The sequence below is a fragment of the Canis aureus genome, chromosome 24, assembly GCF_053574225.1.
Source record: "Canis aureus isolate CA01 chromosome 24, VMU_Caureus_v.1.0, whole genome shotgun sequence".
In the NCBI taxonomy this organism is placed as follows: Eukaryota; Metazoa; Chordata; class Mammalia; order Carnivora; family Canidae; genus Canis; species Canis aureus.
In genome coordinates this window covers 5,170,081-5,191,774 of record NC_135634.1, presented here as the reverse complement: position 1 = coordinate 5,191,774, position 21,694 = coordinate 5,170,081, and the positions used below count along the sequence as shown (strand labels likewise).

Here is a 21,694-nt window from a genome sequence, read left to right as displayed (position 1 = left end):
AGCTGGTTTAGTGGTCACAGACTCCTTTAGTTTCTGTTTGTCTGATAAACTCTTTACCTCTTCTTCTGTTCTGAATGATAGTCTTGCTGAAAAGAATATTCTTGGATGCAGATTTTTTTCCATTCAGCATGTTGAATATGTCATGCCACTTTCTTCTGGCTTGCCAGATTTCTGTGGAGAGATCTGCTGCTAGATTATGGGTCTCCCCTTGCAAATTAGGAACTTCTTTTGTCTTGCTGCCTTTAGGATTTTTATCTTTATCACTATATTTTGCAAATTTAACTACAATATGTCTTAATGTTGGCCTGCTTTTATTGATTTTGATGGGAGTTCTCTGTGCCTTGTGGATTTGGATGTCTGTTTCCTTCCCCAGATTAGATAGGTAATTGTTGATACCTATCAATTGTTGTTGGCTCCCAGAAGAGCCAAATCTGCTCAAATAAACCCCTCGAATAAACCCTCAGTCCCCTTTGTCTCTCTTATTCTTCTGCAACTCCTATGATATAAATGTTACTACATTTAATATAGTCCACTGAGTTCCCTAAATCTGGTCTTGTGATCCACAATTTTTCTTTCTCTTTTGTTCAGCTTCATTATTTTCAATAATTCTATCTTCTGTATCATTTATTTGTTCCTCTGCTTCTTCCATCCTTGAGGTCATTATAACCAGTTGGTTTCAAAATCTCAGTTATAGCATTTTTAACTGATTAAAATTTAAAAATTAATCATTAAAATTAAATTTTAATTAATAAAATTAATTAAATTTTAGTTAAATCATTGAAAGTTTTTATTTTTATTTTTTTTTAGCTCTTTTTATCTCTGTGGTAAGGGTCTTTCTAGCTTTTCTCAAGCCCAGTGAATATCCTTATGATTGTCTTTTTAAATTCTCCATCAAGCCATATGACTTATGTGTGTTTCAATTAGATCTCTGGCTGTGACTTTTTCTTTTTCTTTTAGTATGAATTCCTCTGTTTGGGCATTTTTTTAGGTCTCTGTCTTCTTCTGTACATTAGAAAAGCCTGTTATATTTCCTATTCCTGAGAATAATGGTTTTACAAAGAAGAGGTCATATAGTGTCCAGGGCCTGATGCTTCAGGGAGTGTTTCTGGTATGTGCTGTGTGTGCTCTGCTGCTGTGTTTTAGCTGCTCTTTCCCTCAGGTCAGTCATCTGCAGAGGTTCTCCTTGCCTGCAGTGGACAGTGTTTGGGCCTTGGCCAGAGTGGCGAGTTTTAACTAGGTGTGCACTGGTCTGCTTGTTAAATGAGACCTGATGCTTGCTACTTCTACTAGAACTGAAGCCTTGCAGAACTCTGTGGTCAGTATACATGGTGTATGCAGGAGTTTTGCTGGTCTTCTTGGGAAGGGGCCTGCTGTGCTGGTCCTTAGGCACACTTGCCTGAGAAAAACAGTACCAGGAGAGTGCATGGAGGTGGGACTTGATGTAAGCAGGTCAGGTAGCCAGGGTTGGCACTATGATATTTAGTAAAGTTGGTTTATGCTGAAGGGTGGGGAAGGGAAATGGCATCAGCCAGCTCCTTTCTCCCTGGAGAAGGGACTCAGTGCTTGCTGATCCTAGGGAGGCACTCCCAGAAGAACAAATAATTTCCCCTAATGCATCCCAGGCATTTTTCAGATCACTGTTTTCATGCTGTCTCCAGGTTCCTTGCCTGCCTGGAGCAGTGCATTGCACTTTGGGCTTTATCCCAGCCAAATCTGCTGGTTTTTAAAACTGAAAACTTTAGGGACTTTGTGTGGTGGAGACCTGTGCTGGTCTTCCAGGGGAAGGTCTCGCTGTGCTGGAACTGATGCAGGTTTGACTGAGAAAGGGCAGTTATGCTAGAGCACAGGGCTGTGGAATTTGGAGCAAAGGAAGCTAAAGCTCCAGTGTCTGGGTTAGCCACCCTCAGTGCCTATACTGAGGGGCGGGGGAGGGAAATGGTGCTCTGTTGGATCTTTTGTCATCTGAGAGGCAACCCTGCAAATGTCACCTCTCAAGATGCATTCTAAGAAGAATGAACAGTCTCTCCCTGCACCTTTGGTGATTCTCAGATTGTGCCATCTGCCCCGATTGCTTGCATGCCTTCTCTCCTGGAGTAGGGCAGTACCTTCAAGGCTCTATCCCAGCCAAGCCCATGGACCTCTAAAGCTCCAGTCTTTGAGCCCCTCTGGTTGCAAAAAATCATGAAAATCAGCCCTTCTTGTTTACCCAGCCAACAACTTTGGGGAAGTGTTCCCCTTATGCATATCCCTGTGTGCTCCATTCTCTCTTGCCTGTTTCCACAATCTGGGCTTCCTTGCCTCTGCAGCACCAAATGATCTATTTCTCCCCCAAATCCCAGCTCCATAATTCCTACCTTCCTGATGTGGCCTCTTCTCTCCCTCTAGTTGTGCAGTTTGTCTGTCAGTCCTCAGGTCAATTTCTTGGGTAGTGAGAATAATTTGATAGTTATCTAGCTGTGTTTGAGGGACAAGACAAGCCTAGGGTCCTCCCCTTATGCCATCATCTTAGCTCTCCTTCACACTTCCTGATATCAAAATTTACTACAGAGCTTCAGTAATCAATTCAGTTTGATACTGGGATGATGACAGACATATGTAGGGTAGAATTGAACAATGGAATAAAATTAAGAGCCTATAAATAAGCCTATTTACAGTTAGCTGATTATCAACAAAAGTGCCAAGAAAATTCAATGGGAAAGAAATCTTCTTTTCAACAAATGAAACAATTGGATATTCATTTAAAAAGATGAATTTGGACTTATACCTCACACCATACTAAAAGGTTAACAGAAAATTGATAAAAAATTTAACTATAAGAACTAAAACTCTAAAAACCTTAGAATAAAACATGCGTAAATCTTCATAAAGTTGGGTGAAGCAATGAATTCTTAGTTAAAATCCCCAAAATATAAGCAATAAAATAAAAATTAGTAAATTATACTTTATCACAATTAAAACCTTTGTTCTTAAAAGATACCGTCAAGAAATTGAAAATACAACCCACTATGAGAAATCATTTGCAAATTATTATATCTGACTTGTATTTAGGATATATAAAGAACTATTATAATTTAATAAGATATGTAATACAATTTAAAGATGGGCAAAGGATTTGAATATAGACATTTCTCCAAAGGTATACCAGTGACCACAAAGCATATGAAAATATGTTCAATGTAATTAGTCTTTAGAAAAATGGAAGGAAAAAAACACAATATGTCATTAATTTACCCACTGGAAAGTCTGAAATGAAAAAGATAGATATTAACAATTGTTGACAAGGATGTAGAGAAATTCAAACCCTCATGTATTACTGGCACCGATGTAAAATGATGCAGGCATATTTTGGTAATCAACTTGACTATTTCTTAAAAAGTTATATGTAGACTTATTATATGACCTGCAATTCCCATCAGAGGTGAAATTATGTACATGTTTTCATTTCTCTTGGTTCAAAAAAATCAACTGACATTATAAAATTCCTTCCACTTCTCTTTATTTCACTTAGGGAGATAGAGTTTCTCAGCTTTCTCATCTGTAAATGCTAAAATTGTAATAGAATTGGTGCTGAATCCTGCCTTATTCTGGAAATGGAACACCTATAATACATATAATACAAATAATAATACAAATACTTGTACACATATACAAACTGTACAGGTATACTTGACAGAAATGTTCATAGAAATGTTATTTAAAATCACCAAAAAGCAAAAATAACCCAAATGTATATCAATCAACAGATGAATGGATTTTTGAAAATATAGTAAATCTATATAGGGGATATTATTCAACCCCCAAAATATTGCAATGTAGAGGAACTTCAGTAAAAGATGCCAAACATGAACATATATTGTATGATTCTATTTTTTTCATTTTTTTAATGGCAAATATTCAGAAAGTAGAGTAGTAGTTGCCTAGGGCTGGGATTGTTAATTAGAATTGACTGTAAATAGGCATGGGGTTTTTGTTTAGGGTGATAGAAATGTTCTAAAATGAGATTATGATGATACAATTCTATAAATATAATAAAATTCAACTAATGTACATCTAAAATGAGTGAACTTTATGGTATATTATATTTAAAGCAGTTTGAAAAATACCTCCTGGGCAAAGAGATTATTATAATTATCTGTATTTATAAGTATTTTAAGTTTGAATAAAAATTTATTGAACAAAGAATATATATTTATTGGAGATATATCTTGAAGAGATGACAGGGACTTTTTTCAATTAATTCATATACTTCTGGATGATAATTTCCAAAATGGGACATAATTCAGTTTCAATTCTATTCTAATTTTAATATTTATAAATGTAAAGGCTGAGAAACTCTGGCCACATAAACAAAATGAACTGATCTAGGTTGTCACTGGTGATATTACCTAATTGATCCCAGCTCATATTAAATTCAATAGAATGACTTGGTGTAAAATAAAACTCCTGCTAAGTACATTATTATGTTGAAAGCTAATGTGATAATTATAATCTAAAAGTTCTGCGTGAGGCTAGGTCTTCAATGTATGTCATTACACATTCCTTCCTTAAAGTTTTTGCATATGGAAAGTGTGAATTTGACCAAAGGTTAATAATTGTGATGTTTTTAGTACAGTATAATTTTCCCCTTTAGAACAAATAGTGGATACTGGCCAAATGCAGCATTTGAAAAACTGAGTACAAATGGATAAAAGTAATTTCTTATTCATAGAGTTGGAGATACTTAAGTAGGCTTTGTAAGTTTATATTTCCATATGAAATATTGAGTCTGTTCCTTAGCAAATATACTTACCCTTAAAAAATCCAACCTATTAAAGTATGGAAAATAATTCCTTTAATATTTCTTACTAGCCTGATTTGGCTTTGTTCTAGCTAAATTGATATTTTTAATATTACGTTACAAAGAAGCTAATGGCTGGTTCAGTAAAGTACCTCATTTTCTATACACTTAATATGCATAACAAAGTGGGGGGATAGAGTTTAAAACTAAACACCAAAATTATTCTTATAGCAACTGCATTGCTTTCAGAAAATCTTGGTAAGCCACTTAGAGTCAGGGTGAGGTCCCCAAGAACAGGCAAATAAAAGAAAATAAATCAAAGAATACTTATAGCATTTCGTAATACTGTTACATTAGAAATAAGCAGACTGGCAGCAGGTGGAGTGGAGAATGAGGAGCAGGGAAAACTGAAAGAGAGGAAAAGCAACATGGCAGATTGACAGAGGACTCAGAAGGAAAAAAAATTGCCTTATTTTGAATTTGAGGTTGTTTTTGCCATTATGATGAAGCCTACATTTCCAGAATCCTTCAGTGTAGTTTTCAAAAAATTCTTTGTGTTTTGTTTTGGTGACAAATTTCAAAAGAGCCTCAATACCCATCTTGTTTACATGGTCCAGAACAAGACAAATATGTGAATGATGCTGGGAGAATTCAGTTCACTGAATTAGGGAAAGTAAAGGCCCAGACCCAGAGGTGTCCTTAAGACTATAAACCCTGTGGGAGTTTCTGGACATCTCAAAGATTTTCTACGAGAGGTAGAGATGGAGCTCAAAGAAAATGTCAATGCCCTTCAGTCAGAGACCATCAAGAATATGCCTGAAGTTTGAACTTCTGTTTAAACACTGCTTGTCTTTTTATAGAAGAAATCTGTAAATAGAATGTAAAAGAATCCCTTGATAAGACACCAAAGCAGTTATCTTCAACATTATTAAAATGGTGGTTATATTTAAGTATTCCATGTATACTTATAAAGGTTTTTCAAGTTCTACATAATTAGCAATTATTATAAGAATAAAAACTAGAAGGTATCTTTAGTGCTGGTTGGCTGTGATACTAGCCCCTTCCCCTCTTGAGTATGTCACTTATTAGGAAGCTAAGAAGAAAAATGTGTGATGAATTGCTGGTAAAATCCACTGAACACCAGAATTCATTATTGGATATCCTGATTATCTTAGAAGAATTCCCTCTGCAAAACAGCTAACACTTTTCTGGCAATATTCAGGCAATTTCAATGGAAAGATCTAGGTCTAGAAATTCCATCTTCAGCACTCTCAGTTCTTGGAGCTGGCCCCATCCCAGCCTGACTGCCCAAATAAACTGATGTTATAGCAGATAACTAGGAACACAATACTCAACAAAACACAAATTTGAATGCATCAGTTCATAGAGAGTTCATACGCAAAGATCCTGTTCATGAAATAAAAAAAGAAAGAAAAACAAAAGCCTGCTAATTTTGTGAGACTTTATAAAAATACACCAAGGGTTACATTCTTATAGTTAAAATTTTCAAGCGATTCTCTCCAGAAATTCCTTCTTCATCATTCACTCATATTATTTCCTGAACAGTTTATGTTTCTTAGTCGTCGTTGTCTTCTTGTTCTTGTTCTTCTTTTCGCCAGTTTGGATTTCTAATTGAAATTGTTTTTGTTTTTTGGGATCCCTGGGTGGCGCAGCGGTTTGGCGCCTGCCTTTGGCCCAGGGCGCGATCCTGGAGACCCGGGATCGAATCCCACGTCAGGGTCCCGGTGCATGGAGCCTGCTTCTCCCTCTGCCTATGTCTCTGCCCCTCTCTCTCTCTCTCTGTATGACTATCATAAAAAAAAAAAAAAAAGAAATTGTTTTTGTTTTTAAAGATTTTATTTATTCATCACACACACACACACACACACACACACACAGGTAAAGACACAGGCAGAGGAAGAAGCAGGCTCCATGCAGGGAGCCCAATGTGGGACTTGATCCTGGGACTCCAGGATCATGCCCTGATTCAAAGAGCAGGTGCTAAACCCCTGAGCCACCCAGGGATCCCCTGAAATTGTTTCTTTAAAAATAAAATCTCTTTTCCTAAAGCAACACAAACTTTAAAAAGCATTCATCAACCTAATATAGCTGCAAAGACTTGGTGCCATGTGAAGATGAGAAATAAAATAAATTGAATTTACCTATGTTTTTTCTACAGGCTCAGTCTTTTTGGAACAATTGCTATTGTTATTACCAATAAAACAGTTGTTGGCTATTAAAAAATCACATTCAGGACAGAGGTGGAACTTGAAAATACCTGTTTCTTTTTAAAAGAGCCAGCTCTATCATCCAAAAAAAAAAAATCTTTAATTTACATATAGACAAGTCCCTATGGTGTCAGATCACAGCATAACTAAACATCACTGAACTGTATTTAGTCGCAAGCCTTGCTTGTAACAGTGGGGGTGCTTCCTATGCACTACTGAAGTGATAGAAATTAAAATGCTAATGATACCCAGTTTTAAACAGCCCACAGAAACTACATATGTATTAAGCCTACTCTCAGAGTCTATAAATTACTCCATCAGAATATATTAAGTCAGGACTTTGGAACTTAACACTTTCAGATGAAAACAATTTTCATTAAATTTTCTGAAAAGTCAAATTTGGGGCCATAGTAGTGTCAGTTTTTTAAAGCTCAACTATATGGAAGGTCTCTGGGTGGTCATTTTAACTCCTTTATTTTATTTCCCTCCCCAATAAAGCAATAAGGAGGCTATCATTAGATCAAAAAATGAAAGCTCAGGAAGTTTAATATATTCCAAACAACACAGCTAATACATAACAAAGCCAAGATTCACAAAGATTGTTTTCGGAATTGCTATTTTGTCAAAATTGATGGTTTGTTGAAGAACTATTACTGTATGTTCAGGATGAGTAGTTTTCATATATTATCTTTGAATTCCCCCCTCTCCCAAACCATACAGAATAAAGTTTGTTAACACTAAGTAACATGATCAAATTCTCACAATCGGTAAGTGGTAGAACTATAATTTAAACTGGAGTTTTTTGTGGGGGCACCTGGATGGCTCAGTTGGCTAAGCATCTACCTTCGGCTCAGGTCATGATCCCCGGCTCAGGTTCTGGGATTAAAACCCGCATTGGGCTCCTTGCTTAGCAGAGAGTCTGCTTCTCCCTCTCCCTCTGCCTGCTGCTCCTGCTTGTGCTCTCTCTCTCTCTCTCTCTCTCTCAGTCAAATAAATAAAATCTTTTTTAAAAAACCCTGGAGTTGGGGATCCCTGGGTGGCTCAGCAGTTTGGCGCCTGCCTTTGACCCAGGGTGCGGTCCTGGAGTCCCGGAATCGAGTCCTGCATCGGGCTCCCGGCGTGGAGCCTGCTTCTCCCTTCTCCTGTGTCTCTGCCTCCCTCTCTCTCTCTCTCTGTGTGTCTATCATGAATAAATAAATAAATCTTAAAAAAAAAAACCCTGGAGTTTTAGACTTTAAAACCTTTCTACTGTAACACAGTATCTTATAGTTGGTTATCCAGTTCCCAAAGATAACATACTTTGGAAGAATCTGAAACATCCTGGGACAGAGAAAATTTTGCCATGACTACAAATTTGCTGGTTTCTTTTTTTTAGCTCTAAAAATATACACTAGAATCATGGACTATCGAATGAACTCATGTTTGAATCCTAGCAGTCTTACCTACTGCCTAATAAATTTGGGCAATTTCCCCTCAGCGCTTCAGTTCTCACCTTTGGTAACTGGGGTAACAACAGCTACTTCATAAGACTATGCTAAGGATTAAATAAGATAATGCAGAGTTCTGTACCTCATAAGAGGCAACCAGTTGGTGTGGTCAAGAGCACAGACCTTAAAACCAGCTGCCTGAGTTCAAATTCTCAATCTGTCATTGATTGCCTCTGTAATCTTGGGCAAATTTACTTTATTCATCTGTGCCACCGTAATAATAACTATTTCATGAGTTAGTATGTGAAAAATGCTTAGGATAAAAATTATTCCATTAAATCAGATGTGCCTGGCACATTGTAAGTACTATTTAAGAGGCTGTTAAATTTTAAAAATACACTTTGAACACAGCAGATGCTGAATAAATGGTAGCTATTTTACTCCGCAATCACTTGGGCAATTTTAAAATAATATATACATATATACTTCCACTGATACTTAACTTTTTTATCTTTGGAGAAAATTCCTCCATTTCCATTAAAATAACATGTAAAACTGAATCTACAGCCCAGAATAATTAGTCTTAGAGTTACCCTAATAGATTCCCTGAACTTGGGGAGGGAGAAGAGACATGAAGGGAGAGGAAGGTGTTAGGGGGTCTTTCAGATTTGCGGTTAAGCAACTGGACATGCTATTTACTGAGATGGGAGTAAATCCTCTACAATAGATGATTGTACCAACGAGAAAGGGGGAGAGAAAGAGAACTAATAATTGTTTGGTATCTCCCAGGTACCGAGAATTATTTTGTGTCCATATTACCTCATTTCGCTCTCAGAAATGCCCTAAGGGTATTGCCCTCTCTGTTTTACAGATCTGTGAAAATCTCTGAAGAAGCATGTTGTGCCTTAGAGGCAAGTGAATCAATTTGTCAAATAAAAGTTTATTGCATATGGTGGTAAGAATTTTTTTTAGCTCCCACACCTTCCCCCTACCCTTAAGTTCTGAATGTTCACATCAATATTTACATTGGTGTGTTAGAGTAATCACTACTTTCAACCCAAAGTGACACTTTCCTATTCCCATTAGTCCTTTAATATCTCCATGGACAAAGAACCTTTAGAAATGCCAGGGAAGCTTTAGAAAGTTTAGTTATAACTTGACAATCTGTAATAGTTAGATTACTCTGCCCAGAAATGTCACGGGAGTTCCTGTCTTTCTCCAATACTTACCGTTACACACAGACATACTATCATAGAGCTAAAATTCAGTTTAATGATACTGCACATTAACCTAGTAATGTTGTCATATCGATTTCACCGTTGATATAATGTAATTGGTTTCAACTGGAAGCAAATCAAAGTATATATGTTTCTATTTCAATCTTCTGAATAACTCATGCCATTTGTATTCCCTGAAATTTTGGGGAACAAAATGCTTTAAACAGAACCTCATTTGGTCAAAAGAATTTGTCTTTTTAAGAGTGGTATTTCTGAACTCTCTAACAACAACAACAACAAAAGTTCTTTTTTTTAAATTTTTTAATTTATGATAGGCACACAGTGAGAGAGAAAGAGAGAGAGAGAGAGAGAGAGGGGCAGAGACATCGGCAGAGGGAGAAGCAGGCTCCATGCACCGGGAGCCCAACGTGGGATTCGATCCCGGGTCTCCAGGATCGCGCCCTGGGCCAAAGGCAGGCGCTAAACCGCTGTGCCACCCAGGGATCCCAACAACAAAAGTTCTGAGTCATAGAATCCATGAAGTTTTCAAACAAAACCACCACCAAAGCAAATTTCCCATCCATTTTTCAAATTCACCATAGGGCAAATATTATTTAGAACCATATTAAAATGTTGATAAAAGCATTTTCACATGGTTCCACCTAATAGATCATAAAGAGCATAGTTCATAAATCTTAAGGAACATTAACTATCATAGTTATTTTTAAAATCCCTTCATTCTTTAAAAGTCTTCTTTTTATTTGAATGGAAAACCAAAACTGAAAACTCACTAAACCTTACTATTTATTGCCACTACTTATGTTTCCTATTATATTACAATATTCTTATAATCAAGCTCTACTAGTTACAACAGAAATATTTACAATTGATATTTTTGCTCTTTGGTTTTAAGATCAACTCTTGTCATCGTGAATATCAATGATAAACATTTTATGCTTGTGGATGCTTTACGAGTTGTCAGCATAATTATGCAGATACTATGTTGTGCAATCCCTATGACCTTTCATTCTAGGCAGGCATTTATTATCACTCCAGCCCTCGCACTGAACATGGGCAAATATTATCCATGTATTACAGAAAAAGAAGTGAGGTGACCTTCCTGGAGGGGCCAGGCTAAATCCAGATCTCATGAGTCATCACTCATGTAATGTATTAACTACATCTCTATTAAACAACCTGTCCAGTAGTGACAGTCATTAAACAAAACATGCATTCCAATATTACACTCCGAAGGAAGCATGGCTGTCAGATGGGGTCATACCTCAGGACGCAAAATCCCTACTTCCTCTCTCCCCTGGCTTTTCCTGAACTCCAGCTCCTCTCAGGCAGCCTTCACACTATGGAAAAGAGAAAGCTCAGAGCTTTGGCCAGGTGGAAGCTGAAGGGGCAGTGAGTGTGGGCCCTTCCCTCTACCAAGCTCACTCACCATAACGGTTGCTTGGTGCCCAAGAAGACCCCACAGCCTGCTGCCTCTTAGCTGCTAACCCAAACCCAGCAGAAGAAAACAGACCATAACATGGAATAGGAAGATTTTTTTTTTATGAGATTTTGTTCACAGAGAACTTAAAAATTAGTATCCTACTCTATGGATCTTTTTGATACTAATTTTCTGTTGGTGATAATGAACATGGTGGAAACACAGGATTGTCAAGAACAGGATTTTGCATCCTTCGATGTGCATACACATCCTCTGAATACTTTGAAAAACAGATTTCTCTTCAGTAGGTTTGAGGTGGAGCCTGGAATGCTATATTTCTGGCAAGCCCCCACAGGATGCCAATGTTGCTGGTCCCCAGACCAAATATTGAGCAGCATGGAACCAAATCACTTCTAACAGTCCTTATATTCTCCAGAATCTGTGAGAATGGGATAAGTCTGAAGATTATTAATGATTTTATTTTTCCTGAAAGCAACAACCAAAAAACAATCTAACTGATCTTATTTTTTCCCTTATTAATTTTTTCAGTGGAAGTATGTGAATGAAACAATTTGTTCTCCCAGTGTCTTGGGAATAAATCAGGTGTTGGGTTGAATAGGCATTTCTTCCTCTCTTCGATCCCCAGTGCTGCAGAGAAGGGCTGAGCTGCTTCCTGTGGGTTCATCCCCTTCTCAGAATTTTCCTGTCTAATCTTCTCTGCCTTTGCCTGATTTTTTCTTCTATAAAGATTTAGCGGTTTTATTGATTGGAGACAGATTTTAGCAGGAATGTCACAGTAGTTTTAGCTTGTGCAGTTGGTTGCATTCTTTTAAAATTAGCCTGAAATTAGATCACTGCTTAAGAGAGCCATAAAAATAATTATCAGTGCACAATATCTTACTCTAAATTATTTGGCTGCTTTGGGTCAGCCCAATCTAAATGCTGCAGCCTTGATTTTATTTTTAACATTTTATTTTGAAACCAAAGACTCAGAAGAAGATGCAAAAATAGTGGTCTCATGTACTTTTCAGCCAGCTTCCCCCAAAATAACATCTTACAAAACCATCATATATTATTAAAAACAGGAAATCTACACAGACACAGTAAACTGGACAGCAAGACTTATTTGGATTTTTGCCAGTTTTTACATGCATTCTTTTTTTTGGGGGAGGGGAGCATACAGGACCATGAAATTATACAGATTCATGTACCCACCACCACAATCTGATTGTGAAAGGCCAGTATCCCCAGGATTCTGTCCAGCCCTACTCAGTTCTCATTCTTCACACTGTCCATGAACCTTCTCATCCATGATCATGACGTTAGCCACCTTTTGTATTTGCATAATTCCCAAATTGATCACCCTCACCTCTCTCTTGGGCTCTATTCCTAACCCTTCCATGACCTATTTCTGGACACCCACTGGATATTTTATCTGCACTTCACACTTCAACTATTCAAAACTGAACCAGTATCCCTTCATTTTTAAACTTTTCTGTGTATGGGGATATTGCATCCTGTAACCCAGGCCAGAGTGCCCAGGGATCATCCTAGATGTATTCATCAGCCAGATCTCACCTTCACATAATAAACACAACTGATACTCATTTAGCAGCTACCATGTGCCACACATTCAATGTAAATTAGCTCACTTTATCCTGAGAGCAACCCTAAGCTTTATCAGAAATGGCTCCAAGTTCCCTGAAGACTAAAACTTGTACAGTTTTAGGATCCCTTTTAAAGAAAAAGAACAGAAAAATACAAATATCAGGAAATCTTGCAGTACGCTATACTGTGGATGAACCCTGAAGAAAGATGTTGTGCTAAGTGAACAAAGCCAGTCACAAAAGGACAAATTGCATGATTCTATTTACATAAGATATTTGAAATTGTTAAACTCATAGAATCAGAGACTAGCACGGTGGTTACTGGGGGGAGTTGCTAATCAATGTGTATGAAGTTTCAGCTACACAAGATGAATAAATTCTAGAGATCTATGCAACATGGTGCCATAGTTAACACTGTATTGTACACTTAAATTTTATAAGAGGATAGAGCTCATATTGAGTTATTTTTTTTCACAAGAAACTAAAATTTAAAAAAGAAAATTACAAATACCAAATTAGTACTTACAAAAATAAATACTTGGAATGCCACAAGTGATGGGTCCTGAAAATTGACCTTTATTCGTTTCATGACACAACCGCTCCCAAGGCAGGGGCTATTCTTACTTCTGTTTTATGATAAGACAATTGAGGCACAGAAAGTTTGCATACTTAACTTGACCAGGGTCTTCCTGCATGGGAAGGCCCATCACCTGGTGGGCTCCTATGTGATCTTCCTGCCACTAAACAATTCTCCTTTGTCCATTCTCCATTCTGACCCCAAAAGCATCTGTGCATAGACCATGTCTCTCCTGTTCAGAATCTGTACTTAGTTTTTTATTACTTTTAGGATAAGAGACTCTTTTGCATGACTTCTGGGCTGTCTCTGGCACTTGATGCTGTGGGATGCTGAAGTGCCAATGGCTCTCCAATACTCCACACTTCAGCTCCTTTCCATATGCCTTTCCCACTGCCAGGATTGCTCTCTTCCCCTTCCCTCTACCCTCAATGCTCTTTATTATTTTTTTCCAAATTAGAAATAGCATTATTAGTCACTTTTAGCTTATAAGAGTAATACATAGTTAAAAATGAAAAATATATATATACAATACAAAAAAGCAGGAACATTAAATGAAAATCACCAGGTCTATAAACCCATTATCTGGGAAGAACCACTATTAACAATTTAGTATATACACTTCCCATATTTCCTGCATGTCAGAGAGAGAGAGAGTGTGTGTGTGTGTGTGTGTGTGTGTGTGTGTGTTTTAGTCTATAAAATTGGGAGATGTTACTATGTTTTCTTTTAAGATTTTATTTATTCACGAGAGACACAGAGAGAGAAGCAGAGACATAGGCAGAGGGAGAAGCAGGCTCCTCGCAGGGAGCCTGATTCCAGACTGAGATCATGCCATGAGCCGAAGGCAGATGCTCAACCACTGAGCCAGCCAGGTGTCAGTTTTTGTTTTTGTTTCATTTTTATCAATCTACCAGACTCTTGCCCCAAATATTTTGTTGTTGTTAGTTTAATGTATCTCTTTGGTAACTGGGAAGGCCAAGCATCTCTTTATGTGTTTCTTCTATTAAGAACTGCCAAAGGATATGTATCCTTCTCTATTAAGCTTCTGCTAAAGATATTGGTTATGTATGTTAGACTATTATTTCAACTTTATCCTTAGTCCTTTGACTTTGTAATGATGTAATTTGGAATGATTTAATTTCATATACTGTTGGTATCGTTAGAATAACAACCACATATTTTTATCTCTGTAGCACCACAATCTAGTACAATGCCTGCAAGAATAGGTGGTCAACAAGTATTTGTAGAATGAATGAGTGGACTAAAGTTACATCACCTCATTTTAGGGTGCCCAATATATTGGGGATAAAGTCTCATCCTCTGATTTCCTTTTCCTTTTTTACACAGAACCAAGAGCCAAATCCTATGAATTTCACCTTCAAAATGCTTTAAACATCCCACTATTGCCACTCTAGTTCAAACTACTGTCATCCCTTACCTAATTTCTGTCATAGGTTTCTCTTTCTGATCTCTCTAACTCAATCTTTACTCCATCTGTGACCACAGTTTTCTAAAATAAAATCTGTTCACTTCATTCTCCTGTTTAAATTCCTTGAATCATTCTATACTGCCTGGAGAACAAATGTAAAATCTTTAAAAAATGGTCTAAGAGTCTCCATAAAAATCAGGTCGGATTTCCCATCTCAACTTCATTTCTTCTTCCTCCCTCTCTTTACACCTCCTGTGCTCTAGCCACACTACACTTTCAGCTGTTCGAGAACAAACTATGCTTTCTGTATTCTTTGCTTTCTAGATCTATTCCAAATGCCGCAATTGCCGTGGAAACTTGTCCTCTCTCTCCACTAAGATTATCACACTACTATCACCACCATCAGCACCACCAGTACCACCATAACCATCCTTGCCTTGGGCACCTTTCTCTAAATTTCTGTACTTCCTCATTATTTTGAAGATAATCTTACATTTCTCTCTCTATTCCATCTTCCTGCCTGGATAGGAATTCTGGTTCAGCAATTTTAAAGAAACAAATATCTGAGTACCTATTTATGATGCTCAACTCAGTTTCCAGCTGAAATTTTGAGCACAGCTGAGTTCTGAAAATATATTAGTTATAAAAGGCTAAAAGCCTACACGTACTTTTTTTGCAATTTTAAAATAGTGTAATTGGAGCTCCTCTTAGAGCAGGGGATCTGAGAACAAACGGGGAGGTAGAAGTCAGTATTTTCTCAGCCTTGTTAGTTAAACAGGCAAAGGAGAAGCAAGCTTCCCTGGTTACATCTTCTCACTCGCCAGTGTGATTATATAGTCCTTAACCTAAAGAATTTTTGGTTCAAACATAACAATAGATACATATTAAAATTACTTTTATTAAGCTTTAAAAACATAATACAGTCTCTGAATAAATATGAATAATCATTTGCCTCGACAAATTTACAGTCCATAATTTCTTTGTGTATTCCCTATTCTTGCTGGAACATGGCTGAAGTCTAAATATTATCAACAAGAAAAGGATTCAATACATATATATTACTATTCATAAGCTAAAATGATCATGGGAACAAAATACTAAAGCTCATTATTTTTCTTTCAAAGAAATTATCAGTTTAAGGTATTTTAAACATGTCAACAAAAAATACTGTTTCTTTTGTTGCTTCCTATCTCCTTTCCATTTTACCCACATGAGTCAGGTCTTCCTTAGCTGCTGAGATACAGGAATAAACGGGCATGTCCTCTCCCCTCACTGGGCTTACATGAGCTTCCAAATAAACAAAAACCAATCTGGAAAATTTTTGAGGAAGAAGGGCCATCAAAAATAAAATAGAATTTCAGCATTTAGAGCATGCTTATCAATCATTGAAATGGACTATTACTTCCCCAAATTTCCAAATTTGCAGCCAAGATATTTTTATTCCTCCTTACTTTAAAAAATTTGACAATAGGAAGTTATTTCTAATAAGTCATTTTATGTCTTTCCTGCTAGAGTTGCAAGCTTAAGTGTCAGAATCTAAAACATCTTGTCAACTTAATCAGTTCATTATGTGTCAAATGCAGTATTTAGAGAAGTCAAGCTATCTGCATATTTAGATGTTTGTTTTATATTTTCCAATCAATTTTTACTAAAGTGAAAATTTAAAAGCCTAATGTATCAAACCATAAGTTTCTTGAGCATAAAAATAATGTATTAAAAAACAAATTGCAGGGGTTTTTTTCCTTCACATACTTCCATGTTTCTTTAAATTAAATCAGCTATTGATTTGCTTCCAAGGTCATTGTTCCATATCTTTTTCTCCCAAGTGTTGACATCTTGTCCACATCACTGTTTATTAAGATTTTATATAGCAAGAGGCCCAGACAGAACGAATAAACCATATTAACTCACTTAGTCACTTAAAAGCCATTGCAGAAGCTACAGTAGGAAAAATATAGAATTATTAGTATTGCAAAGGAGAGACATAGTTTTATACTCTTCAAGATAATTGGTGTCATAGTATTAGCAGACACCTTAGTTATATGACATATAACATTTTGTCTCCAAATCTTGGTGTGATTTCACCACTGCTTTTTGTTGTTGTTTTTAATTTGGGTTTTCATTTTCATTTGGAACCATAACTTATCCCAGTTATGAAGGCTGCCTGGACTCTGATTTGGAATGTTTCCCAACCCAGGCATTATCCTCTTCGAAAATAATCTTTGCCCAGACCAGGAAATATATAAGGATCTGGGTTGCCATGCTTGACTTCAGGGTGACTCGAACATGACTTTGTGTCTTAACTCTCATTACTCCTAAATGTAAAGGAAAAATCAAAGTATTCAACTCTCATCTGGCAAACAGGAAAATTTCCCTCTGATTTCCATTACCTGTTTCCCTCATCCCTCTCGCACATTCACTCAGTAATTCACCAAATATCCACGGAGCCCAGCACTTCAGGAAGCATTGAGACACGGACCCAGGTTTGACTCTCCATCCCTCTGCCTTCTGAGGATGTTGAGGCCAGGGAGAGGATGGGACAGACCTTAAAATACAAAGTGCTCCTTTAAGTGCCTTCTGAAAGGTAGGATACTGTGCATAAGTAAAATAATAGTGATCCATAATCACAGTAAAGTTTATTCCTTTACCTACTCACGAGCAATCCTTCCTAGGCAAGTCACTTATGATTTCCTTCCAGAATTGAAGAATGCATTCCCAGAAGGAAGGTGTGGCTGCTGCTGGTGCTATGCTGGGCATGGGGGCAGGAAGAAGCAGGGAGTGAAAGACTCTTTCATTCCCTTGACAAAGGCAGCCTTGCAGCTGGGGCCCTGGTCTGCTCTGCTAAGCCTTGGCCTCTTGAGAAAGAGCATGTGTTCCTCTCATGATCTGAGACTTAGCCACTAGCCTCTGACAGCAGCCAGGAGATGTGGAAGACAGTTAAATGACCCATTTAATTTTATAAAATGTGGGTCAACATTTTATTTTCCCTCCAAATCAGGACTATCTACTGAACTTAAACTTTTACCTATAATCCCTCTACCTTAGAACCAGGATGGTGAATTTCTGAGTAACCTGGGCATGTCAATATATACTTACCCCATCAGCTTCCTCATCTGTAAAACAAGAAGGTGGTAACAGATGTTCCTAAGGTTCCTTCCAAATGAAAACAAATATGATTTTTAAATCAAGAGAATTTCAAGCGACCCACACTTGACTGTCAAGGAAAAGAATATATATATATATACAATATAAAAATATATAAAATATATATTAATATATATTATATATAATAAATATAAAATATAAGATACTTTTATGTGTATATATATTTATATATATATAAAAGATATTTGCCTGTTTCCCTATCAGCCTTTTTCTATCATTTTAGATGACTTCTTATAACTCAGTGAGTGCGCTGTGTGTTTGTTATTCCTCCACTAACACCCTGGCTTAAAACAAGCAAAAATGTAAAGGTTTCTATTCTAATCCAAAATTTTAAATGTGGACACACGCACATAGCCTGGGATGCAGCATGAAAATGAAAGCCCAGATGAAATGTAACTCAGTAGTTACATTAGAATCACCTAGCTAATTTGGTAGGTAAAGGCAAAGCCCAAGAGTTAATGTTTTTAAAAAGTTCTAAATGATATTGATGCTGCTGGTCCAGGACCACATTTTGAAAACCAGTGCTTTTTAGCAGAATTCCCATGGAGACCTATCTCCAGCATCTGTTCTCTTCAGATCCCTTCAAGTCAGGACGTGCCTCAGACAAGAGTTTCTCTCCACCCCGCCCCCCCAATCCCAGTGTTTGTCAAATGTCAGCAAGTCCTGATGATAATGGTGTTTTTCTTCGTGTCAAAGCATTTCCCACCTATCCCAATCACCCACCAATTTCTCTGCTCCCTTGACTATTTCCTTGACAGGATTTCAAGCCACTGTGAAACTTGCATTTTAATACTCAGCATGATGTTTTTCTTTTGTTTTGTTTTCTTTTTTGCAGATTAAGAACTATCATTAGTGGGTATCCCTTTCTAATACCTGGGCCACTGTGATCCAAAAGTCTGCCAAAAGTTCTGTGCTCCCAGAACACAAAAGAAATGGAGAGGCCAGTCAGGTCAGGGTGGTGAAGCAGAATGTTTGCAGCGTGTTTAGCTAACGTGCATAGAGGCGCAGTGTCTGTTGTACCAAGTGTTTGTCTTTGCCTTAAGCAGGATCTAAGCCTAAGACGGTGAAAAGAAGGATTCTGTTTAAAATTTTCATTTTGTGGGATTTGAGTAGATAGTCTTTAGTAACAGAGAAATACTCCTGATCACAGGAAATGCGTTTCAATTAATGTTTCTTTATAATCAATGTGTTCTCAGGTCCCTATACACTAAGAGGGGTCTAGAGAATAAATTACTCTGGAAGTCTATGGTATAGCCATAAAGAAGAAGAAGGGGTGTTTGTATGAAATAAAAAACAGTGCTGGGTTGCGGCCGCCGCCGCCGCTGCCGCCATCGTGCCAGCCCCTCGGGTCTCAACAAGGCCGGGTGACGCTCCAGAAAGGGAGACAAGCCAATTTGGGAGCAGATTGCGTCCAGCTTCATTCAGCAATACTACCAGTTATTTGATAACGACAGAACCCAACTAGGCGCAATTTATATTGATGCATCATGCCTTACGTGGGAAGGACAGCAGTTCCAGGGAAAAGCTGCCATTGTGCAGAAGTTGTCTAGCCTTCCGTTCCAGAAAATCCAGCACAGCATCACGGCACAGGACCATCAGCCCACGCCAGATAGCTGCATCATCAGCATGGTAGTGGGCCCCTCAAGGCTGATGAAGACCCCATCATGGGGTTCCACCAGATGTTCCTACTAAAGAACATCAGTGATGCTTGGGTTTGCACCAATGACATGTTCAGGCTTGCCCTGCACAACTTCGGCTGACCTCTTCCCAGCCAGGCACTCATGCTGTTTCCTCCTCCTTCCTCTTCCTGATAACTATTCACACTCCTCCAGATGCTCCAAATATCATACACAAATGAGCAGGGCCGCGGTGGGAGCGGGCGCAGTGCGCTGCTACTACCGAGGTATTGTGCACGATGTTTGGATGCTAGAATAGTTGCATCTGACAGGAGAAGTTTGTGTGGTACCAGCGCATGCCTTGGAAAGACTTAAGTAATGCAAAAGGTTGTCTTTTTTTTTTTTTTTTTTAATCTACTGACAAGTTGCTCTAGTAATCCAAAGAAGTAAAGGAGAAAGCAGCTGCCTCACCGCCCAGATATTGATTTGTTCTGATGTTTCAATGGCTCATGATATAATAAAACCACAAAAATTTTCTTAAAAAAAATAAAATAAAAAACAATTTCTTGAGGTATTTATATGACTTAATTTCTTAAAAGGCTGATACATTATGCTAGAGGTGTAGTTATGTACCCTATTCTCTTTTTATGTGCCAGTATGAGGAGTCATGCCTGATATCCTGTTAGAGTGCCAGCATTTAAACAAAACAAAACAATTCTAGAGGCTTATTTAGCAGCCCTCCTTCTTTTTTAAAGTAAATGTACCCTCAACATGGGGCTGAAACTCACAATCCTGAGATTAAGAGTCACATGCCTTACTAGCTGAGCCAGCCAGTTGCCCCATTAGTGGCCCTCTTTCAAGATGATAAAGCAAGGTCAGTTCCCATTACCTGCCCCTCCTTCCCCCTTCCCTTCCTGCTCATAAAGAGAGTCTTGGCATTTGGCAGGAAGAGGAGTGAATCTGGAGGCTGGTAGGAGCAGAAGAAGCAGAGGGTTGCTGCTGGTGGTGATTGCATGGAGGGGCGGGGGGGGGGGTTGCTAATCTCACCCCTGTACTAAAAAGATCCAAGCTTCACTTGCAGACAAGCTTGCTGAAGCCAGCCACTCATCCCAGCCTTTCCAAATTCTGCCCATCCAATGGCCCTCCCAGGTACTAAGGCATCTCTTTTTTTCCATTGTTGGCTATTATGACATATTTTTAAATTGATATATATGTTTTTATTATGTGGTCTGTGTGTGTATGCTTGTGTATGCATGTGTGTGTGTGTGTAAGGGTGACAGAGTTACCATGCTTCAGGCTTCACTATCCTAGCCATTGCCCCCCATCTCAAGAATTCCAAACTCCTTTTCATCTGATGCTTCTGAATTAGAACTTTCTACTAAATTTAATCTATTCAATAGAACTTCAAGCTTCCCTTTAAAATGGCTTAAATATATCAAATAATTTCTTTTTTTGAAAGCTCCTCACTCAAGGACATCTTTGACATTTCACATTTCCAGGAACATCTATCATATTTTACTAAAGGGATTCCAATGTCACACAAAACTTATCAGCACATTGCCTCAATTCTAGTGGTAGTGTTGCAAATTATTATTATTTTTTTTTAATTTTTATTTCTTTATGATAGTCACAGAGAGAGAGAGAGAGAGGCAGAGACACAGGCAGAGGGAGAAGCAGGCTCCATGCACCGGGAGCCTGACGTGGGATTCGATCCCGGGTCTCCAAGATGGTGCCCTGGGCCAAAGGCAGGCGCCAAACCGCTGCGCCACCCAGGGATCCCAGTGTTGCAAATTATTACTATGGGCAGCAGGTATAGTCTTAGTCTTACTCCAAGATTTTTATCAGTATAGATTGGTGGTGACCTAAACATTTCTTTTTTCTAGATGTCTTATATTTTTTTAGTCTTTAATTAGACTGAGGTACTGGAGTACATTCCTTTTATAAGTGAATGTTCTCATTTCTACTGCTATTTATAATGCAAAGATAGATACTTCCTAATTATTTACTCTGGCCAGGAGCATTATTTATTTACAGAGCTGCTAATGTTTTATAACTCTTGTGAACTGGTCTACATCCATGGTTTTGCTATTGTTCTAAATTTTGCTTTCCATTTAATTGTAACTTTGAGCTAATACAGATATTGTTCATCTTTAGCTTTTCACTAGGGATTCAGGTCAAGAAGATAACAGACCTCTTGTTTGAACCCTGAAAAC

At 37.8% G+C, this 21,694-nt stretch overlaps 1 pseudogene; it reads left to right on the top strand.

Annotated features, from left to right (window-relative positions):
* The first annotated feature begins 10,877 nt into the window (after window positions 1-10,877).
* Window positions 10,878-20,429, top strand: LOC144296593 (nuclear transport factor 2 pseudogene; annotated as a pseudogene).
* The last annotated feature ends 1,265 nt before the right edge of the window (window positions 20,430-21,694 follow it).